Source organism: Fukomys damarensis, unplaced genomic scaffold (genome assembly GCF_012274545.1).
Source record: "Fukomys damarensis isolate Sample0158 unplaced genomic scaffold, DMR_v1.0_HiC HiC_scaffold_16, whole genome shotgun sequence".
NCBI lineage: Eukaryota > Metazoa > Chordata > Mammalia > Rodentia > Bathyergidae > Fukomys > Fukomys damarensis.
In genome coordinates, this window is record NW_022900928.1 from 131,691,627 (window position 1) to 131,716,648 (window position 25,022).

The 25,022-nt window shown below is 53.8% G+C and overlaps 1 long non-coding RNA gene across 1 annotated transcript; it reads left to right on the forward strand.

The window, feature by feature from the left end:
- The first annotated feature begins 3,582 nt into the window (after positions 1-3,582).
- Positions 3,583-14,258, forward strand: LOC109118121. The gene is made up of 3 exons (XR_002025411.2): positions 3,583-3,921; positions 13,382-13,432; positions 14,051-14,258. It is a non-coding gene; the product is annotated as an uncharacterized LOC109118121 (long non-coding RNA).
- The last annotated feature ends 10,764 nt before the right edge of the window (positions 14,259-25,022 follow it).

Genomic DNA, 25,022 nt, shown 5'->3' on the forward strand with positions numbered 1-25,022 from the left:
GTTGATTTGTTCATTCATTCTTCATTCAGCAAGGATCTGGTGTGGAGGGCAGGTAGCAGTGCACGACACAGTCACTGCCCCTGCAGGCACTGGCTCACTGCTGCGGCGACCAGACGCTGGCCGGGCTCCTTGTCTGCCGCAGGCCTCATGCCTCTCTCTCCCAAAGCTCTTCTGTGTGGCAACATTGGCACGAACGAACCAATGTTTGGCCAAACAGGATGTGGTTGTGGGTGGCTCCCGGCTTCGGGCAAACCATGGTTGCTGTTTTCAGTTGTCTCCAGAGGTGCGGCCTGCCTCCCACAGCAGTAGGCACTTCGGAGTCCTGCAGGGGAGCCCTGGCCAGGTGAAGAGAGGCTGCAGAGCTGTGCCTGTTCCTCAAGGCCAAGAGGTGGGGAGAGCTGGAGAGTCTGGGTTTGGCTTGGCTAGTGGGGAGAACCGGATTTCTGGTGGCTGCTGTGCTTCTGGGCGCTGGCCGGCAGGAGGTGGGTTTGTCAGCAGGAGCCGCCGAGCTTCGCAAGGCCCCACTGTGTGCAGAGCACCTGGCCTCCCTTCCCGGGCCTGCAGAGGCCCAGCCGTGAGGTCCCCATGCTTCCAGTAGATACAGATAACACTTGAAAAGATTTGGGATAATTAAAGCACTACGAAAACAGCGAAGACTTGCACAGGCTTGTGTCGCCATGGCCCAGGCTGAGAAATGGAACTCCAGCCTTAACTTTGATGCTCCAGACTCCTGCCCCTTCCCTCCCTCCCAGGACAGGTCGCAGGTGCCCTGAGCAGTTCCTCCTGTGTGTCCGTCCTGATAGTCTTTCCTCAGCTCCATTTTTGTTTCAGCACCTAGAGTTCTGTCCGGAGCAATATTGTTTTTGTGTTTTAAACTTTTATATAAATGGAAGTCTCTGTTTGTGGATGCCCCTCTCCCCACCCTAGAACAGAACTGGCCTAGCAACCTTCTTCTAGTGAGTAGAATTCATCGAAGTGGTGATGTCCCTCCATGCCTAGGTTACCTGGTACCGCAGTGACTTCCGCACTGCTGTGCTGGCTCTGGTGACACAGCTGCTGTGTGGAGAAGCTCCATGGCCAGGGATGCAGGTGGCCTTGCACCAGCAGCCAGCACACAGCTGGTGCCCTTGGCCCTCTGGGAGAGCAGTGCCTGCAGCCAGCACCCAAGTGGGCTGGGAAGAGGATGAGTCTCCACCCAGCTGAGCCATACATGGGTCCCTGAGCTACGGAAGCAGGAGACGTGATGGGTTTCTGTCCTTGTCATTTGTTGTGCAGCAACTAAAACGCAGTCTTCCAAGAACTCTTGTGTGTTCTTGAGGTTGGTCTGTGTCGATGTGTGTGGCTGGCACCGGACCTCCCGGGGGCAGCAGTGCTCACCACCCTGCACTGTCCCGAACCTCACTGGCCGCCAGATCTTTGTCCCGAACTACAGGCCAGCTGCTCTTCCCTGGCAGGGTTCGTCCACCTTCACCTCCATCCACCTTTGCCCCTCCGGGTAGTCTGAGGGTGTGAGATGGTATCTGATTTGTTTTTAGCTTAGGTTTTCCTGTTTCCCGTGCTGCTAGATCCTTTTCAGGGTTTTGATCTATTGAATCGTAGGAGTACTTTGAACTTTCTGGAAAATAAGCTTTAGTCTTGTGACTGCCAGTTCGTTTGTGCCTCACCCTCATGAGTCTTTAAAATCAGCAGGGTGCATTCTGTCTGTCTGTCCCCGGTGGTGGTGCAGCAATATGCAGAATTCTGTACCCAGGCCTTCCCCAGGCTGGGCCTGTGGGATGGGGCTCCCCCATCATGGGACCTGGTCCAGCCTTCCTGAGGTGGACCCTGTGTGGCTCATCTGGGACATGTGGGCTGGGCAAGACCCCTTGCCTTCAGCCCAGACAGATGCAGGCTCTGGACTCTCCCAAGGTGGTGGCAGCGCTCTGTAGGAATGCGGCTGTGGGTGTGTTGAGAACCCATGCATTCCTGGAGGAAGTTAAAATTAGAAAGAGCTGCTACATTTCCTGCCATTCAGCCGCAGCCGGCTGGTGTTTGTTTGCACAGGGCTCCTTTGGTAACAATCTGCAGTGGGTCGCTGGAGGAATGCGGGGTGAAGTCATGATTTTCAGGATGGAGGTGAGCGGTGACCATGGCGACCTCTGTTGTGGGCGTCACCGCTTTCTGAGTCCTGTAGAAAGACTCTGGACTGGAAAAACATTGAAACAGTCTTCTGATCTCATCATTAGCAGAAACTTTCCATATTTATGTGTTTGTTTGTTTAATTATTTTAGAAAGCAGCTCTTTAGTGGTTAGTATCACGGAGTGGGTCTTCCAAGTTCAGCTGCTGGTCTTCCCTCCACCCTACTCCTGGGGGAAGAGGAAGTACTTCTTGTCACTTCCTGTAAGGCTGGACTTCTTGGGTACCAGGATTGGCCAGTAAAAGTGTAATAGTCAAGTATATTTGGGACATACACTAAAAAATTACATGTCGTGTCCCCTGAATTCAAATTTAAACGAGTCTCTGGTTTTATCTGGAGACCGTAGCCTTCTGGACCGTACTTTACAGTTCTAGGTCACCATGGTGAGTCTCACCCAGCCATGGAGGTGCGTGGCCTACTTGTGGCTGTTGGTGTCATCCGTGGGGACCACTATGGGTCCTCTGGGCCTGTCCACTTTCATGTTGGGGTGCTGACTCGTGCTGATGCTGAACTGGCGGCTCCCACTTAGGATAGAGCAGCATGGACTTTAAGGGAGGCCAGGGGAAGGTAGTCCTCAGTGGGTGCTAAGAGGCCGGAAGTGTGTGCTGAGCGGGGAGACCTTCCACATGGACAGGGAGACCTGGCTTCAAGAGGTCTGGGTGGCAGCAGAAGCAGGATGCTTTGTTCATGCACCAGGGAACAACACCCCAAGTGTGGGGACCCTGGGTGTCACGCGCACCTCGCCAGCAAGGAGCACGCAACACTCAGGATTCTTCTGATGCACGCTTTATTGGAGGTTCTTCTACATTCTTCAAGATGGCGGAAAGACCCCGAGCCGGATGCGAGCCTGCCTTTTATAGCCTCTCGGGTGACGTGGCCCATTTCTATTGGTCAATGCCGGCCTGCGTCATTCTGACGAACCAAGCGCCTCTTCTGCGCATGCGTGAACCACCGTCACCGGCGGACTCACCTCCGGAATTCATGCACAGCATGAAGAACCCGGAAATAACGGCGCGTGACATCTCCCCCTTCCTTAAAATAACTAGAGCTCAGGAGGAGCCTGTCAACCACCCCAGAGGCCAGGGGAAGGTAGTCCTCAGTGGGTGCTAAGAGGCCGGAAGTGTGTGCTGAGCGGGGAGACCTTCCACATGGACAGGGAGACCTGGCTTCAAGAGGTCTGGGTGGCAGCAGAAGCAGGATGCTTTGTTCATGCACCAGGGAACAACACCCCAAGTGTGGGGACCCTGGGTGTCACGCGCACCTCGCCAGCAAGGAGCACGCAACACTCAGGATTCTTCTGATGCACGCTTTATTGGAGGTTCTTCTACATTCTTCAAGATGGCGGAAAGACCCCGAGCCGGATGCGAGCCTGCCTTTTATAGCCTCTCGGGTGACGTGGCCCATTTCTATTGGCCAATGCCGGCCTGCGTCATTCTGACGAGCCAAGCGCCCCTTCTGCACATGCGTGAACCGCCATCACCGGCCGACTCGCATCCGGGATTCATGCAGGGCATGAAGAACCCGGAAATAATGGCGCGCGACACCTGGGGAATGGGGAGTCTGTGTTGGAGACTTAGCCCTTAGCCGAGCCCAGCTGACCCAAAACTCAACTGGCTGGAGGTCCCTGGCCCCAGGGGAGCTTTCTTCTCTGTTCCGGTAGCAGGTGCTCTCAAAGCAGGATGTCTGTGTGTCAGGTGCAGGCCTAAGGGCTGGAGCTGGAGCACAGGTGGATCAGCTAAGACAGGTGGGTTCCTGAACCAAGAACCACACAGCTCACTGAAGTGGTGCTGGTTCCTCAGGAGGAGTCTGCAGCTCCCCACCCCGCTTCAAGGGCTGCTCCTGCCTGGCCTGCTGGGCTTTGAGGACCCGAGTTTGCACCCTCTCGTTTGCATCCACTTGTGTATGTTGTCACGGATACTCTAGAAGTGATCTGTTAACACAGATTCACAGTGCCTGCCAGGCTTCAGCGGCTGCCATGTGCTCAGGTGAACAGTACAAAGATTGTGCCTTTGTGGGCATTTATTCTGGTGGAAGAGATAAGGAATTAACAGAGGATAGATCAGGAGTGTCAGGAGTGACAGGTAAAGCTAGGCGCAGGAATGAGGCAGAAAAAGTGGTCAGCTGTACACTCTGCCCAGAAGTGATCCACGTTGGGTTATGCATTTTTTATGTAAAGATGCCTGTTGGGGTATAAACACCCTTTGTGGTTTTTTTTCAGACTTAGCCTGAGTATGAATATATCCTGCTAATGGAACAAAACACTTGTCTGACCTTCTGAATTGGGGTTTTCTGGCACTCAGAGCAGCCCGCTGGCTTGGAGAAATACAGAATGCTGTGCTTGTTCCAGCCACTCAGCCATGTGTCGGTGTCTCGGCCAAACGCCCCACTTTACATGTAACATCAGTTCTGGTTTGTGACCCCAGAAAGCAGATCCTGGTCCGAAGACGAAGGTGCTAATGTTTTGGGGGAATTGGCTGCTGGCAGCAAGTGGGAGGAGAGGAACCTGTAGGGCAAAGTGAGGAAAGAGAAAGCAGTTGGCTTGCGGGAGTGAGCAATCGGCCACTGAGAGCTGCAGCATTGACCACAGGGCTGCCCCCCTCCACAGGGGTTCCCTGCAGCACCGGTGAGGTGTCAGCCCCTGGAGGGCTGGGCTGGGAGCAAAAGCAAGTCAGCGGGTGAGAGTCCCACTTCCTGTGGTCCCCTGGGGTTTGAGAGAGTGATGTCCTTCAGCTCCGTGACAGGCGCTGGACAGGGTCTGCCTTTGGGGTGCAGACCGCAGTGTGGGGGGCATCTGGAACGTGGTGCAGGTTAGATGCAGGAGGAGAGACACACAGGCATGGCCCACCTTGTACCTCGCACCCTCCCTGCTCGGGTGGCCCCTTTGAGACGCCTGCAGGAGCGGCTGTTTTCCGCCTTGTTCCATGTGCCTGTGAGCAGCTTTGTGTCTGCGGACGTCTCCATGGATTGCATTCTCTCCTGCATTTTCCAAGTCACCAGCCTCATTGCCTTCCTAAGAGGGGCCGAGGACAGGGGCTGGGGGCACGCGTGACACTGCAGCCATTGGCTAGCACTGAGAGCCACAAGAGAGCAGCGGGTGTGTACCTGTGCTGACCTCCATGCCTCATTTAATTAAGGTCAGGAGAGACAGATTCAGAGCACTCGAGGGTGGATGGGCCGATCACGGAGGCTCAGGGCTGCACCGCTGTGAGGGACGGGGAGAATAACCCCAGGCTCCGTATCCCCATAGCCCTGGGCCGGTGCCCCAGAGACCAGGACCTGCTCTGTGCTGTTTCATCCTGAGGGAATCCAGGAGGAGGTGCCCTCACCGGGGAAAAGTACTGTGCCCTTTGACCAGCTGTGTTCGTGGGCTGGGAATATTTTAAAAATCAAATACACAGTAATTTTATTCAGGTTTTGAGATTTAGCCAATGTTTTTGGCCAGTGATTCCCTTCTGACTCAGTTTCCACTTCTGATCTGAGGACTTGTGATCTGAAGGGGGTGGTCTGTGATGTGTCCTCAGGTGAATGAGCCTGTGTCGCTGGGGCTCGATCCTGGGTCCTTTCCACTGAGCTACACCCCAGCCCTTTTGCGTTTTATGCTGAGACAGAGCCTCTCAAGTTGCCCAAGCTGGGCTCAAACGAGGTTCCTGCCTCAGCCTCGCAGAGTGCTGGGATTCCAGGTGTGCACCTGGCTAGGCCTTCTAAGCCAAGAGTGTCCTCACAGTCCAGCTGTAAGACGAGGCCCCCTGCCCCTATACAGGGCTGAAGAGAGAAGGGCACTGTTAGTCCCAGTGAGTCAGGCAGGGAAGGAAGTTGGATCTCGCTGAAAAGCTGCCTTGGGTGTCCACAGCCGACTTTCTCTTCTCTTGCCCCTCTCACTATTGCTAAGGTGAAGATTTGACCGGCAGGAGGGAGGGCCCAAGAGGTCAGAAGGCTGGACTGTCCCAGCGCTCCGTCCTGGTGGTCCTGGTTGTGAAAGCTCTCGGGGTGGGCCGTGTGTGGCTTTGGACATAGGAGGCAGTGCTTGATGGGCATGGGTGAGCTGAGGGACCATGGTGGTGTCACTATCTTATCAGTCACCTGGGAGGTCCAGTGACTGCCCCAAGCCCAGCCTAGGCAGAGCTGGGATTTGAGTCCATGTTGACACAAAATATGGATCTATAGCACAGTGGACTTTTCTGAGTTGCTTTTAGCATTCTCGACATTTGTTGGAGGTAGAAACTCTCAAGACTGGAAGCCATAAACTCCTTTATCTGCTTCAGGCAGGATGTTTGGCCTTTTTCCCACTTCTGGACTTGGCAGTTTTGTAATCCCTCGGGAACAGGGGAAGAAAGAAGGAAACCCTGGGCCCCACACCCTCCCCTGCAAACACCCAGCCTCCCTGCAGCCCACTTTGTCTTCGGGTTGTTTTCTCTGTCAAACAGTGCTGTGTTTTTCAAGGTCTCAGCTGCTATCTTTGGGGGATGCTGCCTCGTGGTCTGGACTAAACCATTGGAGTGCTGGTTCCTCATCTGCGGAGGGACCCCGGTGGCACCTGTCTCACCCACCACACAGGTGTGTTGAGGAAAGCAACAGAGGGGCCACATGGAAAAGCACATTATCAAAGCGTACAATCATGTGTTACGCCCAGGGTTCCCCAGCGCCCCCATGTTTTCAGGATTCAAGGGAGTGACCAGCACTCTGTGCCATAGCAGTTGTCTAGGTGACTTGGTCCATGCCTTACTTGGTACAAGAAATTAAGTCCCACACCTTGATTTCACAAGAGTTTCTTTAGGATTCTGCTCTATATTTGTCACTAGGTATCTGGTATTTTATGTTTCAAAGAAGAAAGAGACAGATTCTTTGCCCTCTATATGGTCCATGGGTGAGTAGAGAAGGGAAAGGAAGGAAAACTCACTGGATATGAATTCATAGAGAAACCTCTTTTACAGTTGCATAAACCAAGGCCCAGAGACTGTAGGTAATTTAGGCAGTTCACCAGGTGAGTCTGAAATGTGAGCTCCTGATGATCTTGAGACCCCCATTTATCAGGCTGCCTCCCGGCATGAGGTAGCTCCTCCTTGTGGTGCGCCCCGATTTCCAGGAGGAGGTTCAGCGTCAGGCCTGAAGCACACAGCCCCACAGGAAGCACTTCTTCGCCAGCTTTCAGGTGCCGATTGTCCAAACATTAGGTCAAAACCTCCAACCCACCACTGGAGCCCAGAACTCTGAACCAGATCCCATTGTGAAGGCCCAGGTGATTGGTCAGTAAGCTGAAAGCATTAGTCAAAGTCTGGGAGAATAGCTTTTTTCAAAGTGAAAAAAGCAAATGCACCTGATCTGCCATCATCTAACTGCTGGGTGCAAGTCTTGCCCGAAGTGGATTTGGCCACAAGCAGGATACAGCTTTTGGTTTCCAGTTGAAAGCAGAGCATGGAATGACAAAGTGACAAAGCCCAAATCCAGTGGAATTTTATTGTATTTTCTTCAGGTGCTTCTCGTGCAGTTTGAGCATGGTTTTAAGTGATTCACCTTTATGGAGTTTTTCTGAAATTTTCCACTTGAGTTGTCATGGAAGCCACTTCCTCCACTCATGACCATTAGTTTGTGACTGGGGCCGCCAGCTCAGCCCTGTGGGAGCAGAAGCCCAAGTAAAGGGAGGAAGCAGCCACAGCCATGGTCAGCAGGCCTGGTACTATGAGGGCACAGTCACAGTAAGACAGATGCCAGGAAGGAAAAGCATTCAGATAATGTGGCTGCAAGGTCTCAAAAACCCATTGCTAGATCTTGTCCAGGTTCCAGGTAGGGGCTCCCAACGTGCAGAACCAGGGGTTGGCCAGGCAGATGAAGAAGTGAACTTGGCTGCTGTCTCTTGATACTTTTCCCCTAACTGTGCTTAATATTTGGTGGGTTTTTTTTGTTTTGGGTACCAAGGATCGAACTTTGTGCTTGTGAGGCAGGTGGTGGCACCACTGAGCTACATCCCTGGCCCCTATGCTTAATATTTGGTATAGATTTAACACAGAAAAGAGGAAGGTTATATCATCATATTCCTTTCTTCATTCTCAGTAAGATTTGAAATTTTATGTGAGTATAAGGTAAGCAATTCAGATCTGTATTCCATGTAAGAGAATTTAACTGTACATCAGGTGAGATTTCATTTACTTTCTCTTGGCTACATCATCTCTCCCTTGCCTAAATACTTTTTAGTGTCAGTTCTAGTATCAATGTTGATAGCATTAAATATAAAGGCTGTACCTGGTCTACTGGTTATTTTCCCAGTTTTATGAAAGCGTCTTCTCCCACAAACAGTGAAAACCCTGGGATTAAGTCCATGGCCAGGCTGCAGAACCCTGATCCAGTCTTGGGTATCATCTGCCTGACACACTGACCCCAGTCAAGTTGACCTGCATTTGGAGGAGATGCAGGAGCTGCTGTGCTGCCCAGAAACCAAGAATGCTGTTCTCTTTGGGAGTCAGAACCAGCTCTAGATAAACACTTGGATGCTGATGTCGGGCCTATTCCTGCCTCCCCCTCTGGCCTCGTCCTCCATTGTTTACATTGCTCCTGCTATTTCTGTTCTGACTCCCTTGGCCACCATACTTGGCCAGCCCCACTGTGCTGATGAGTGAGTGCTGCTGCCCTCTGGCTTGAACCTACAGCACCTAGTGCCATAAACACTGCATAAGTGGAACTGGCACAGAATGGCACCTGCAGACCTGTCTGCAAAAGCCCAGGGAGCAAATATTCCCAACTTTGTGGGCCACAAGCTCCCTGAAGCTGTTCCTGCTGTAGCACAGATGTGGCTTAAAGAAGATACAGACGAATCGGTGTGGCTTGTGCAGTAAACTTTAGACATTGCAGTCTAAACTTCGTATAGGGCTCACATCATGAAGTAATCTTTTGATTCCTGTCCTCACTCTCTTATGACTTAAAAATGTACAAATATTCTTTGTTCCCGGGCCAGACAAAGACAGGTGGTCAGGCTGGATTTGGCCCATGATACAGCCTGCCTCTGCTATAGGACAAGTCTTCATTTAATTCTGCTCCTCTAGCACTTGTGGATGGAAGAAGGGAACTCATTTCTTACCACAGAGAAGCTCCAGTGTGTATGTAGACAGATGCAGAAGTGACCTCTTTGATGGATCCATCAATATCTGCTGCAGTGACTGTAATCCAAAAAGTAGGTTAAGGAGCTTTCCCAGTGCCCAGGAAGCAACTGTACAGTTGCTTCATCTCTGCCTCTAGGGTCTCTGTGGATAAAACCTTAGGCTGCATTCAGAGGTTGTTGGCTGAAATTAGGAAACCACCACGGTCCTAACTGAAGAGGCTTTTGCAGAGCGCTTTCTCTCAATGGTCTTGGAAATTGGCAGGCTGGTGAGAACTTCTTTCCTATTTTGCAGATACGTTATGATGTATTTGCATCGTAGGAATGTCTGAATGGAGAACCACAAAACTCTGGGTGGCTTGGCCAACAGGAATTTCCTTTCTTAGTAATCTGAAAGTAGGAACTCGAAGATTAAGGTACAAGCATGTTGGTCTCTCCTGAGGTCTAAGAGGAAGAATCTGCAGCTCCTGCTGCATGCTGGCAGTCCCTGGCTCTCCAGCCATCGCCCACCACTGTCATTGTGTTCATATGGACCCCTGCTTGTGTGCAGGTCTGTCTCCAGTTTCCTTTTGTAACCAAGTCACTGAGTCATACTAGGCTAGCATCCTGTTCTCACTTCAGTCTGATCATTCCTTCAAGATTCTGTCCCTAAAGAAGGTCCCATTCATTCTGAGGTGCTGGGGCTTAAGACACTAACATAAGACTCTTGGGCAGACACAGTTCAGCCCATACTTTGGAAATAGAGGTCCTGGCTGAGGGTCTTGATGGTGGCTGTTGTGGAATTAGGATTTGAGAGTTTCCATCTCTTCATGAGCATAGTTTCTATCTGAATGTGGGGGTGAGGACCTTGGCCTCCTGTCACTATCCATCCAGCTTTCCAGGTAGGACTAGCTCTGCAGTTTTGCATCTGCTGAGACTGTTGTTGAGGCAGCTACTTAGAAGGGCACACAAGGGATGTAAATGCCTCTTCTGTGGGGCTGTTGCAGAAGACACTGGTGTTTTGGATTCCTGTAGTCTTGGCAGAGTGGTTTGTTGAGACTCCCCAAAGTCTGACTAATGACAACACTGATGCATCCTAACCAAGCAGAGTTAGGCACCTTAGACCTTGTGCAAACTTGCTCCTTCTGCATTAAATCCTATGGTTGACTTTTGGGGCCATGGAGACTGATGGGGTCACTGGAGTGTGGTGGCTCCTCATGCCTTCTCTTCTTAGGAGAGCTGGACCCTATCCAAGGACCTCGGACTTCAAGAGAGATGGAGTGGGGACTGTCACACAGTCCATGCAGCATGGCGGTCCTCGCCAGCTCTCCCACACTCCTCTCCAGCCTGGAGGGAACTTGGCTGAGACCTAGGGGCCAAATAAACTCAAGTCCCTGGGGCCATAAGTAAAGGTCTTCCCCTAAATAACCTGGTGGTTTGAATGGCCCTTGTGCAGAAATGCTGAGAGAGTCAGCACTTTAAGCCGCAGTGCTGTAGAAAGAATGTGAACATCTCACTTTGTCTAGATGGGAGCCTGGCAACTCTTTGGACTGGAGAGTGGTGGCAATGGGAGTATTCCAGCCAGTGCTCACTCTGTGCCTAGGAGTTGGACAGTCACAGAGCCCAAGATAGGACCCGAGACAGCTGACCACTTTGGGTTACAGCTCCTTGGGGTTGCTCTTCCCGGGCCCTTACCCTGTCCCCCCCATTAAAGATGGCCTTCGCTCCATGGAAAGCTGGGGCTGCAGGTACTTCACAGACAGTGGGGCGGGGCTGGCGGTGGGCAGGCTCTCTCTGGGCATAGGCACAGGGCCATGGCCGGCTCTGGAGCGCCCTGCAAGGGAGCTGAGTGTCTTGAAGAACCCTCAGCACCACTGGGAGAGGCTCCCTGGGCTCATCTGGGAGGTGCTCTGGCTGGTACCAGCCATAGGTGACTTCTTCAGGTCTCTCTCAGAAGATGTTCTGCTCCCGTGGGAGAGAGAACATTTCCTCAGAGCTCCCCTAGTGTTCTCCCTTTCTCTAGGCCTATTTCGGCACCTTTTAACCTGATGAGTTTCTAGACTGTTCTGTCTGGAAGAGTGTTTGGAGATCATCCAGCACCAAGCTGCGAGTGGTGAACATCCCCATCAAACCAGGCTCCTGCTGTCCATCACAAGCACCCCTGACTCCCCCGGATCCCTGTGGTTTCTCTGGAATGGAAATCTTCCGTCATGCTTGGGAATGCATTTTTCATGTGGCTGTGGCTCTTCTCTGGCTTACATTTGCTGGAGCCATGCTTTTCCTGTGCCTGTGGTGTCACACATTCCTGTGTTTAGGAGGCCCATCTCTGTCTTCTGTGAACCTTTTCCTACAGGGCCATGTTCGGGGTCCTGGTGGGATTTCTTTTGCTGTTAGGCATGCATTGCAGCCCTAAGAAGACTAAGCAGCTGCCAGGCACCTCGGGCAGCTCTCGCCTACTGGCGGGCCTGGGATGCCCTTTAAGTCACTTGTTAGATGCCTGATGATACCGGCCTTGCAGACAGAATGATCTTGGGGACGGGAAGGTGTCCAGAAGGAAGCCTTCCTCTTCCCCAGCCTGGGAGGCTCCAGGTGCCCAGAGTGGCTCTTTGCTCCTGTCTGAAGGCTGGTGACTCCTGGAAACTTGCGCTGCCTCCTTCCACCCCGCCATGCTTGGCTGTTGGTGGTCAAGTCTGCTCTGGCGATGTCAGCTCTGGAGCTGTGTGGACTTGGGGAACACGATCTGCCCCCAGGGTCTGAGGAGGAGACCCCACCACTGCCCCATGCCTGAGTTTGGCACAACATTGCCAGGCAAAGGGAGATGGGGCAGTAGGCAGAATAATTCGCTGCTGTCACAGAGCTGACTGTGAGAGACCTGTAAAGATTTCAGGGGCTCGGTGGGGAGTCAGCAGAGACTGGCAGCCATGGGGTCCCCATGAAGCCCTTTGCCAACTCCGCAGCAGCTCTGGCCTGGGACGGCCCCTCAAAGTTGTCCCTGAGCTGGATGTGGGGTGAGGGTGGGCCTGAGAGGGCCTCACGGGGGTTGTGCTGACACTGCACTCAGCAGTGTGGCTCTGGGGGTCCTGCCACGTCACGTGCAGGTGCACCTGGAGCAGAGTCCCTGCCTGGATCTGGCTCACATCATCTTCTGTCTTTAGTGTCTCCCTCTTCCCCAGACCCAAGGCCAGGCCCTGGGACTCCTGCTCTGACCTGGGGAAGCCGGTGTCCTCCCCCGGATAGTAACGCATTGGTGGTGCCTTCATGATGTTGGCATGGCTGCAGTGCCCAGACCTGAGCAGGTGACAGGTCCCACCCCTGTCAAAGGGGAGAAGTGGCTCTGGGGACCTTCCACAGGCAGCTCCCTCCAATTCTTCAGCCACCAGTGTCCCCAGCACAGGGAGGTCGATCCTCATCCAAGAGGCCGTTGGGAAGCAGGCACCTGCTTGTGTCCTGAATGGCCCACCCCATTGGCTTACTTTCCATGAATTCCAGTTCTCGCTCTACTGAGAAACCGGACCGGCAGCCTGTCAGCCAGCACAGGGCCCAGGTTGGCTGTCCTTGTGTGTATGTATACAAAGGAGCTATTGTCTCCATGAGGAAAGACATTGTGGGAGTTTCCCAACAGGGCATCCAGTGACCAGAAGGCTCCCTGTGGCCCTACAGTTACAGGTCACCCCTGTCCCCTTGCGCAGGGCTGGGGTGGGGGAGGGAGAACAGTCGTCCTTGAAGCACAATGGTGGAGAGCACCAGGAGGAAGTGTTAGCTGGTGTTCCTGGGGAAGGCTGGGCTACAGAGTGCGCTGGTGTGGGGATCTTGGTTATTTCCGGGCTGTTCTTTACCTTACTCTTGGTGGCCGGGAAGGGAAGGCTGCTTTGTAGAAGCAGCAGGTAGGGTTATCCACATGTGCTGTGCCACCTCCTTTGTTTAAAAGCCTCCAAGGAGCCTTCTCTCCGGGTGGAAAGGGCTGGATATGAGGTTGGAGGAGTTGAAAAGTAGTTTTGAAGCAGGTTTGAAGTTTTAAAAGCCCTTCCAGATAACGTGGAGAGCCACATGAATTGTTTCAGGGTTTGCTTTAAATCTCGAGTGCCCTGATCCAAGGAGGGAGGCTGCTTAGGATTTACTCTCTCCTGGTCTTTTATAGCTGGACTGTGTTCCCCAGGGCACTGTGTCAGCAAAGCTGGTGTCTGACAAGGTGAGGAGTGCAGGGACTGCTGCTATCAAGGTCAGACCTCAGCCCTTGAGAACCCTGGGGTTTGAAAGACCTGGGCCCCTGAAGCAGAAGACTCTTGCCTTATAAGTGCAGTCCTGGACTTCATGGCTGTCTGTTTGGGTTGGGTGAAGCCTGCCACATTCCTAGCATTCTTCTGGCCTGGCATCCTTGGCCAGAAAGTGGGGATTCCTGAAACCAACTGGCAAGAGCTGAAACTTGGTTCCCCCTAGAAACTCCCTAGAAACTCGGCAGGTTCCAGTGCCAAATGCAGCCCAACGCCCCTGCTTCCCTGGAATGATCTCTTGCTGGGATCTGGGCTGGGGAACAGCAGGATAGTAGAAGAAGCCCTCCCTGGCCTGCAGTTCCCTGGGTGGCATTCGTGTGTTTAACTTTCTCTGGTAATGTGGTGGGGTTCTGGGCTTCCTGGGGCCTGGTGAGGGAGCCAGCCCTGCGGGGGTCGGCCAGGGAGCAGACAGGAGACTGAGGCTGCAGAAGGCTGGATCCCCAGTTGTCCTGCTGCTCCCCAGGGTCTGGGAAAGCTGGCTCCTGCCCACTGTGGTGGCATCCGCTCAACACCTGTACATCTTGCCCATTTGACAGGGAAGCGAACAGCTCCAGAGAGCCCCTCTCTCCACTCCAAGCTCAGAAGGCTGTTAAGGAGCTACGGCCAGGAGTCCCACCGAGACTGTGCGCCCCTAAGCCACCCTTCCTGGGAGGGTGACGAGCCAGGGGCATGTGCTGTGCCCTAGATCCTTCAGGACAGAGTCTCAGATGTGAGCCCTGCAGGCTTAAAAATAAACTGACGCAGTTTTTTTTTTGAATGGTGAATGCACTTGAAAGTCCAGGACAGAATGAAGGAGTGGATTGGGCAGTGTGAAAGGAGGGTGCGTAAGCTGTGGTCGCTGGGCTCCTCTCTTTCTCCTGGGTGATCGGGCAACGCCCGCCTGCGCCTTGCTGAAGTCACTGACAATCCTGCTCTGTTGTACTTGGGGTCTTGTACCCCTCCCCACCTCCTTCGACGAAGGCTGTCCCTGCCTATGGTGCTGTTGGGATTTGGTGGACTGTTAGGAGACACACCCAGTACAAGGAAGTGAGGGCACTGGGTGTGTCCTTGGAGGGGACCCTGGGACGCCAGCCTCTCCTCTCTGCTTCCTCACCACCTTTTGGTAAGCAGCTTCTGTTGTGCTCCCTCCAAGACACACTGCTGCCATAGTCCCAGAGCCACACAGCCGGAGGACCATGGACTGTGAACCTCCAAAACCAAGAGCTTTCTTTAGAAGTTGAATTTCCCAGGTATTTTGCCATAGCGACGGGAAGTAAAACACTGAATTCAGGGACCACAATGAGACAGAACTCTATACTTTTCTAATTGGGTGCCTGCCTGCTTGGTTTTTGGTGAAATTCACCAGTTAACCATTTCTAAGTGTGTGGTTGGTCCAGTGTCATATCTAGGGTTATGCAGCTGTTCCCTGTGGAGTTCCAAATTGGCTTCAGGTCCCAGGGTCTCAATCTGTAAGGAGATCCACTTACAGACAACATAGCAGCTAAGGCTGGTGACTTTGGCAGCGCAGCCCCCAGGCCGGCATGGACAGTCTCCAGCCAGTGACCTGTAAGTGCTGACCATGCCTGGGGGCCCAGCGTGTGCCCTGGGTCAGGCCTGATCTCGCAGTTGCCAGCAGATGGCCAGGGCCAAGGAGAGCAGAGGGCCCTGCGGCGTCTCAGCCTCTGCACAAAAGTGTTCAGGGAACCCACGCGGCCTCGGTCACCACCAGGGCTGGAGCTGGGTGAGGCGAATGAAACCCAGGAATCAGGACAGAGAGAAACTGGAGCCACTCTGCCTTCCTGTAGGAAGGCTCCCTTTCATCTCAGAAGCAGCAGCCTTGCCTCTCCTCCTGGTCCTGGCAGGCAGGGCTGAGGACAGATGAGGCGTTTTTAACATTCTTGGGGGTTGGGGGATAAAAGGTGTGAGTTGAAGAAAGATCCCACTGTCATTTATTTCAAGAGCCTGTGAGTCTTTTGAAGAGCAGGACTGAGACTTTGAAGACCTTTGCAGTCTAATCTCTATCTGTGAGCCGGACCCTCCCCCTTTGTTAGACCCTAACTCAGAGTTCACTGAGCAGACTGCCCTTCACAGGCCAGCCACAAGTTGTCCCTGAGGCTGGAGCCAGGACCCCTGCCACACCAGAACCCAAGGTTTTTATATATAAGCTGCTCACATCCTCCCATGTGTTTTAAAGCATCTGTCAATTAAAATACTAACAGTGTAGATTCTGTGTAAATAGTTGTGCTGTGCAGGTCAGGGAACCTGACGAAAACGTCTGCTCATAGATGCCGTATTATTTCTCTAAATATTTTTGGTCTGAGGTGAGTTGAATCCACTGACACAGAATCTCACTTGGACCGACTGTGCTTCATTCCTGGGTCAAAGAAGTAGCTATACAAAGAGCGCGTGACTTTGATCTTCTCGATGTATAGAAACATTTAGATTCTGGCCATAATACATTTTTGCATGAATTAATCCCACTGGGACCTGGAATTTTCCCCCCGAAGTGATGGGAATGAGTGTCTCTGAGGGATCTGGGAGACTGGTAGGAGTCAGATGTGCATGCGGGCTGCCTCCAGAGGGAGACCAGAGCCCAAGCTCAGGGCTCCCTGGGAAGCCCGCTCCCAGAACTGAAGCTGCCCTTCCAGAGCAGCACATTCTCCCTCCCTTGAGCCTCTGCCCGCTCACTGCCCCGCTGGCTCTTGAGCCAGTGCACGGCTGTCCTTGTAGGACCTGCTTCCCAGGCTGCCGTGGCTGATCCAAGGCAGAAGCAGGACCACAGGGCCATCCCCGGCTGGCGTGGGCCCCCAGGGACTCGGGGAGGTGGCCCGCGCCCATCCTCAGTGGGACTCATTCGTAAGCTCCCTCCACTCGCCCTTCGCCCCTTCCCTCCTTCCTCCTTTCCTTCAGAATCTGCCAGACCCTTGTCTTTTACCCCCTGGCCTCACTGTGCTCCAGTATTGACCAGAGGCCTCAGCACCCCTCGTGGGACTTCTCTGTGGGTGTTTCTGATGCAACCAAAGGGGTCCATTACCTTTCATTGTGCGCTATTTTCCCGCTACCCTCCCGACCTCAGGCTGCCCTCTTGGTCTGCAGGGCCACTGAGGTCAGAGGAGAGATGAACAGGATCCTGTGGCCGGGGTCAGTACCCTGGGGCTCCTTCTGAGTTGAGCAGCTGGCCTCCGAAAGGCTCAGCAGTGTTGCATGGCACAGGCCTCGGGTCTGGTCTCACTGTGTCCCCGCTACCACTGCCCTCTGCTGCCTGCAAGGCTGGGCTGGTTCTTCCTGCCTTGCCTCTGGGGGAGGCTGCTCACAGGCCTCATTCTGCCCTCTTCCCACTCCCTGCCCAAATCCTCAGGCAGCCCTGGACTTTGCTCTTAGTAAACACAGCCTGTTTTGTTTTGTTTTGTTTTTTTTCTTTCACCTCCATGGCTGCCCGAAGTCCTCTACCACTTGGTCCCACTGTGTGTGAGCCTCACCTGTGCCTGGCGTGGGATGAAACAAATCATGAAAAGCACCGCCTGGAGGATCTCTTGATGCTCCACCATCGCACACTGGTCCAGCATCGGCCCGAGGAACACGGGGACTTTTGTCAGTAGAAAGCAGGTGTGAGGACCCTGCGCACATGACCCTGGTTCTGTCCTTGCAGGGGATGGTAAGGCCTTGAGAGTCTGTGCAAACTTCTGCAGGTGTCGCCATTGCCCACAGACTCTGCAGAGCCTTTGTCCTATTCCAGAGGGATTTACACCCTCAGGAACATCACTACCACCGCCATGGAAGAGGGCCCAAGACAAGACTGTGCATGTGGAGATGTGGAGAGCTGGCCTAGCGAGGGACTGAGCGTCCCCTGGCCCGCAGTGCTCAGCTGTAGGCAAGACACAGGTAGAAGCCAGCAGGAAGTCCTTCTTTCCTTCCCAGCTTTCATTTCTTTGCTTTGTCAAGCGCAGCTGTTGTGTGCACCCTCTCAGAATGGGGAACACCTGGCTTCCAAACAGTCTGTGGACTGTTGTTGAACTTGGACTCACTTGCATCTCCTGGGAGCTGAGGGTGCTTTCTGGGTGGTTTAGAACAAACCCAGGGCCAGGTCCCAGTCAGTAGAAGGCGACTGACAGGGTCCTCAGGAGTGTGCAAGGGTCTTGGTGTCTGATGCTGGTGCAGCTTCCACAGGAGGGGAGCCGTGAGCTGTGGGTCCTGGGGCCGTGGCCAGGTTGGCATGGGCAGGGCCTGAGAGCGGCGGTGGTGCCCGTGTTTGAAGAACTCTCCCCCAGGTTCATTTTATTTCAGTCTGTACTGGCACAGCTGGCAAGGAGATTTATCTCCCTTGATCTTCCCAAGGCCAGTGGGTGGGCGGGCGGGCACTCATTAGCAGCTTCATTTTACAGATGAAGAAACTTGTGCCTTCAAGAAGCCTCCCAGCAACTAAGTCAAGGTCAGAGCCCACAGGGCTGGGCCCAGGGGAGCAGGCTGGTCTTGGCACCATCATGCTACGGCCCCAGGGTTTGCTTTAGGCTCAGGACAGAAGGCCAGGGAGGGTTCTAGAACCACAAAGCTGAGGTAGCAGAATCCAGGGGGCCTTAGGAGCTTCTGGAAGGAATGTTGAAACCCTCTTCCCACCGGCTTTGATCTCTTGGTTTCAAAGGGATTTGATGTAACCGGAGCCCCATCTGCAGGTCAGGAGGGAGCGAGGGAGGTGCATCTGCAACAGCTCCCTGTGAAGTGGTCGGTCACCCAGCTTGGGCGCCATGTTCCTGTAGAACACTTCCCCCATCCCCGCCTACATAAAGAGGCTTCAGGCTGATGCACTGAGCTTCCCATCCAGTGGCCACTTCCCCTGTGGTCACTTCGTGGCTGACCCTGTGCTGTGTCTGTCCTGCTCTCTGTCCTTCCTTTAGGGCCACACCAGAGGCACCCAGGGACTGGGCCAGGCTGACCCAGGGAAATGCCTCAGTCACTTCCCTTGTCGCTGGGACAAAACACCTGCAGCACAGAGGAGGGGGCGTTTGTTTTAGTTCCTGTTTTAGTCAGTAGTCCGCGGGCCGTCTGCAGTTACCCCCATGTGGGCTATAAGGACTTGGTGTAAAGACTCAGAACCTTCGGAGGCTGTGGTGGCCATGGCTGGAGGAGTGTCATGTCTGACCCAGGTGCCTCCCTGCCCACCGCTGCACCGGGCCCCAGCCCACTCCTGCTGAGCACGGTCCGTTTAGATCTCTTTGTGGTTTCTGTGGTTTCTGTGGTTTCTGTGACTCACCCCAGTGACAGCAGTGTGCTGTCAGTACAGACGGTTTCTGAAATGAAGGTGTCTTTCCAGGCTGTTCTCTGCCTCTGCAGTATCCCAGCCCCACCGCAGCCTTACTGGTGCTGGGTCTCCTGAAGTTGACTTTGCTGCATCACCAGGTTTGCCATTTCTTTAAATTACTACTGGGGTATAATTGTTAATACTGTAATAAACCATTTTTAAAGTATTAGGATTCAGTGAAACTAGGTACCTGACGTCTAGTATGCTTGACATAGCTTTTGACTTTGTGACTTGGAGCTTCTACAGTTAGGATGGTTCCATTTACAGTTATCATCAGTCTACAGTGGGTTTATGAGGACATCCTGAGTCAAGGAACTGTAAATTGAGTCATGCAGTTTATGACCTTTTGTGAGTGTCTTCTTTTATGTAACCTGATTTCAGAGCTTATCCATGTGGTGTGGATCAGAACCTTATTCATTTTTATGGCTGTGTAATATTCCGTTGTGTAGCCAGACCACCTCTTGTTTATCCATCTGTTGATGGCCATTGGGTTGCTTACAACCTTGGCTGGTGTGTGTGAATATTACTGCTAGGGTTGGCTGTATTTTGTTCTGATTTTATTCTAAGCATAGCTTCCCCTCATCCCTGAATCCTTGAGGAGACTCCCGGCCTTAACCCCTGCTTCTGTCCGTCATCTCACAAGTCTTTGGAGCTGGGGTTTGATGTGCTGTGCGCCTCCCAGGTGTGAGTGTGGTGGAGCTGCTCACACCAAGCCGCACAGACCTGCCCAGGAGCTGAGTCCCGGGGCCACTGGGAACCACTGCTCCCTGAGTGCCTTGGCCCTGGGCCCTGCTGGCGCCATGGGGAGGATCCCCGGGCTGCTGTGTGCCTGCCTGGCAGCCTTGCCACACCTGTGGTGACAGCTCAGGCTTGATGGGAAATGACTGTCAGGAGCTGGGGGAGGCAGAGGCAGGCTCATCCCTGCCCTGCAGCTCTGCCCAGACTCGGGCTCCCAGACTGGGGGTCCCTGCCCTCTCTCCCGGTTCTGTCTGCCCCAGTGTATTGCCATACCCCTTGCCCCGTGAAAACGGGCCCTTTCCTGTTGCTACCCCAAATGATCTCTCTCCTGTCCTTTCCTGTGAAGGCCTCCAGAGGGGCCTCCGAACCTGCATTCCAGCTTCCCACACCCCCAGCTCCTCAGCCACCTGCACTCCCTGCATTGGGATGCCAACCGCCGCTCTGTGTTAGCTCTGCCCAGAAGAGCTGGCGGGAAGTGAGCTGTGCTGACTCTGCCTGGGTGTGGCGAGGCAGGAAGAGAGCGAGCCCATGCTGGGCATCCATCCTGAGGTCCTCCCTATGCCCAGGCACTCAGCTCCCTCAGTTATTTGGTCCCCGGCCTGGGCTATAGCCTGACCCTGGGAGGGTGGGAAGCGGCTCTGCCCTGTAGCTGCTCAGCCCTCTGGCTCCACGCTAATCCGAGCCATGGCCACCTGTCGTGCCCTGGTGTCCTCTGGCATCTCCTTCGTGGAGGGGAGGCTGTGCTGAAAAAACCTCAAAGGGCTGCTTGCTGCTGATCCCACCCAGGTCCAGGCGGGCAAGGATGGGCATACACAGGTGAGGGGGACTTCAGGGAGGTGAGGAGGACCTGCCACCGGTGTTGGAACATGCACCCTGACACCCCTGAAAAGTACTGCAAGGAAAGCAGAGGGGCAGGCGGCTGGCACAGGAAGGACCCTTGGAGCACAGCACTCCGGCCCCTGCAGGCTTCCAGGGGGCGCCTCGCTGGGCACTGGCTCCAGGGTGGGTGAGGAGGAGGGCGGAACAGGGGCTGAGAGCTCCACCTTCTACAACTGGCCTTTTTTTTGCGGGGCTGGATTTGTTCAGAGAAATAGTTCCCTGTGCAAGTTAGGCATCCTTAGCTCTTGGGGACTGTAGTTTAGGACAGTGCACACACTCAAAGGTGCTCTCCAGGCCCGAGCCTCCTCGCTCACAAACCTGCTACTGCGGGGACCCCCCACCCCCACCCCGCACTGTCAGGCTGCTCAGCACTGACTCCTGGCACTGGGCTTGGCCTGCTTGGCTGGGGTGGGCTGGGTCCAGGTCCTGAAGACCTTGGACAAGTGGGCTTGATTTTTATGCCCCTCGGTTTCCTCATCTGCAAAGTAGAGGTAATAATCTGTCACACACACAGGACAGCTGGGATATTTAGATGAATTCACCTGCTGAAGTGGACCCCAACAAACACCATGTGCTTATCTCCTGGGGTTGCCGGAGTGAGTTATAAAGTTGGCCGTCCACCTCCACAAACCTCAGCTTCAACTGACCGTGGGAAGAACATATTTCACCCCCAGGTTGTACGCACTGAATATGTACGACTTCTTGTCACTGTTCACTAAACAATAGAGTAAAGCAACTGTTGACACACCATTCACCTTGTATTAGGTACTAGAAGTCATGCAGAGAGGATCTGAGTGGTGTGAGGATGTGGATAGGCTCTGTGAATACCGAGCCCTTCTATAGCTGGAACCAGGGCATCTGCAAGTTCTGGTGCTATACCTGTGGCCATCCTGAATGAAACTCATCCTTTCGGATACCGAGGGACAACTGGGTCCCCAGCTAGGTGGTACCACACCAGAAGGGTTTATTCTCTTTAATCTGGAATGGAGGGGGCATCACATCGGCTGCGCCAGGCTCCCTCCGTGGGCTTCCCGGAAGAAGACCCCTTAGAACAGGCACCTGTGCTAGGCAGAGGGAAGCCCGTTGTGAATGGAGCAGCTCCTGAGAGGCCACAGTGCTGCCCTGGCAGACATTGTCCCGCTGCCCAGGTCTGAGAGAGACCCAGGGTCAAGTCAGCACCTGATCAAGTGATTCTGTCCGTCATGGGGACTGCAGACCACGCAGCCTCCAAACTGGTGACTTGATCTCTCTGCAGTGAGGGTGTCACAGGTCTGGGAGCTGCTTGGGGCTCCTGGGGACAGCTGGCCATGAGCGTGGGAAGGGCCCTCGCCCTCCCTCTGTGGACAGGGGCTGGGGTCCATCCTTCTTTTCATGCAGGTCAGCGACTGACAGCCAAGCAGGGGACCCGAGTCGGCAGCAGGGAGACACACGTCCACGGTGGGGAAGAGTGTGGCTGTGGTCTCATTCCCTGGAGACCCCCGAGCCTTCTGCTGAGTGCCCCTCGTCTCCGCCCTCGTTTTTCCACTCTGTGTCTACCTAGAGAAAGCAGCGGCCATGCCCACCCAGGGGTCCAGCAGGGAACACGAGCGAAGCCCCTTTCTCTTGCTGTGGGGACCCAGGTACTCAGGCTACACTCCAGGGCCCAAGTCCTTTCCTGCCACGCCAGGTCCCCAGCTCAGTCCCTGTGTGGCAAGGACAAGGAGGAGGACAACACCAGTGCATGTCCGTGCTTCCCTGGATGTTGGGACAGAGCCGAGGGCCACAGCACGGACCACGCAGGTCTCGGGATGGTGCTGTGGCCTCCCATTGTGTCTGGGCTGCGGGAGTGTACATTGCGGGGCGCAGAAGATGGGCGTGGATCTGCTCACAGGACAGTCGTGTCTCTAGACAGCTCTCTGTGCCCCAGTCTTTTTCCGGAATTCCTGACTAGATGAATCAGAGGAGGTGTGGTTCAGCTGGTGCAAAAAGGCACATTAATTAAGGCCCTGAACATTGGTTGGCAGGGCTTTCCCGGCCAAGGCCGGAAGAGTCTCTCTCCACAGGCCTCCTGGTTTGCTTCCTGGCCTGTGCGACTTGCTCCTAGCTCTTGCTCCTGGGCAGATGTGTGTTGGGTTTCAGTGCAGTGTGGATGTTCATGGGCATTTGCTTTTACCACTGCCGGCTCTGCTCCCCCGAAGGACCGGTTTTCCAGCAGTGTGCTTCCTGGGCATTTTAGCGTTTGCATTTTGAGGCGCGGTCTGGTCTCCTGAATGGCTGAGCTGCCCAGGCTTGGCTCCACCTTGCCCACTACACTCCTCCAGGGTGCTGGGCTGGCCACTCCCCCAGCCGCTCCCTGAACTGCCATCCCTCTCAGAATTACAGGCCATGCCGAATTTATGAGCAGATACGTAATTAATTGTTTCCACATGTGGCTTTTAGGTTGAACCCCATAAAACTGCTGACATTCAGCCAGTTTGGGGTTCTTTCTGAAACACAGCTGGGACACTCACTTGGGCCCATGCCCACACCCCATCACTGTGCATCAAACGCCTTCCACATAGAACTCACCATCCCCCACTCCCCCCAACAGGACTTGCTGGTGCCGCTGCGTGAGGCCAGATTTCCACAGCAAGCCCCAGGGTCTCGGGCCACCTGCGGTGTCTGGGAGGTCATCACCACAGCTGGGGCGGGGTGGAGATGGTACTTTCCTGCACCTTATCATGGTGGCTGAGGTCACTCCGCAGGAATCTGAGTACTGCTGTAAACACAGCCTCTGTTGTGGGTGCAGTGCTGAGCTAGGGGCCAGGAGTCAGCAAAACTTCGGCCCTGCACCCTCCTCTGGTGGGGAGCAGCAGGAGGCTGTGCCCCTGGGTCTGCCTTGGGGACACACAGGAAACAAGTGGCTGCTTTCCTGTTTAAAATAGGTAGCCACAGGCTCTCATGGGACACAGCCCAATCCTGCTTTGGGGAGACTTCACTGAACGGCCAATACTCTCCGCCACCACCACCCTGACTTGTGATCTTTGGCGAGCAAAAGTTCCTGGAGATTTTTGATCAGAACAGCATCCTTAAGTGGATTTAAACTTCGAGTCTTTCTGGTAGCTGAGAATCCGTCAGCCCAGTGTTTCTGGGCCAAAGGAGAGCAGAACACGGCGATGTGGAGCCCTGGCTTCCTGTTTCCAGACCTCACTCGTTTCCTTGAGTGACTGAGTAACGCCCAGTGGGTCCCTTGTAGGGACAGGCAGGGTTCCCTGGTAGAGCTCACCTTCTGAGAGAGCCAGGAAATAGACAAAGTGGTGGTGGACGGGAGGCCAGTGCAGAAGAGAAATCAGAAGAAGGGTGCGAGCGCGCTGTTGTGTGGCCAGGGGACCCGAGGCTGGGACAGTGACCTGAGGCCAAGGGTGCAGAGTTCTGGGGTGCAGAGCTCGGTGACCAGAGAGGACCACCAAGTCCTACGGGAGAGTTGGTCCCGGTTTCCGGCCCGTGATGCTCTAGGGAGAATGACTTGGGTATGTGAGTGTGAGGGGACCCAGGAGACTGACTGGTGGGAGGTGCTTCAGTGAACCCAGCTGCTCATCAGGGCGCAGGTACCAGGATGACAGTGGGGGATGACTGTCACCCAAGGTACTGCTAGACCCAAGGTACTGGATTCAGGCAAAGAGGAGAGAGAACTCTCAGTGTGGGGATGGTGGTGTTGGTGGCACAAAGGCATGAATTTCATGGTCACCACAGTTTGTCCTGCTGCGGCCAGCTCAAACTGGAAGAGGCCCAACCCCAGAGTATCTCACAGATCACATCCGTCAAGCCACCTCTTCGTGTGGCTTCTAAAAATGCTGAGGTGGAGAACTCAATGACTTACCTTTGCCAGCAATAATTCCCTCAGAGTAGGAGAAAGAGATAACATTCACAGTCAAGACACTGCCAAACTCAAATCTAAAAGTTTTTCAAGTGTTCTGGAAGTGTTTTCTGGAAAGAGTGATTTTTTTTTTTCACTAAGTCACCAGCCGAGAACTTGTGGTGGGTCCCAGGCTCTGAGTCTGACAGCTGGACTCCGGTCTGCATGGAGCCTCACTCGCTCCTAATCTTAGCACGGTGGTGGTGAGGTCCCATGGCCCACCACTTGTGTTTTATAAATAAAGCTTTATTAGAACATGGTCACCATCACTTGCTGAGTATCATTTATGGCTCTTTTCATACAAGAACAGAATTGAGCCTTTGTGATAGAGAATGTTTGGGCCTGAAAGTTTAATTTGCTCTGTATCCCTGCAAAGAAAATTAAATAAATAGAAACCCACCATGTTTCTAGAAGAAAAAGTGAATTAGAAAAAGTGAATTTCTAGAAGAAAAAGTGTTAGTTGTTACCAATGCAGTACCTGGAAAAAAAATTACTGTGGGATTACTTTTTTGAGGGAATTAAATGGTGGGAAATCATTACTAAATTGTCCTAAAGTTCATTTGGAACAAAAAAATTAGGGGAAAATAACTGGTAGACCCTTAAAGGAGACTAGTCCATTGGTATAGTTCCTGTACACGGTAAGACTGCTGTAGTTAAGTAAGGGTGGATCACGTTGTAGGAATCGGCAGGCTAATGACGTGAAACTGGCCCTCGAGTCTGTGACCATTAAAATGCATGAAAG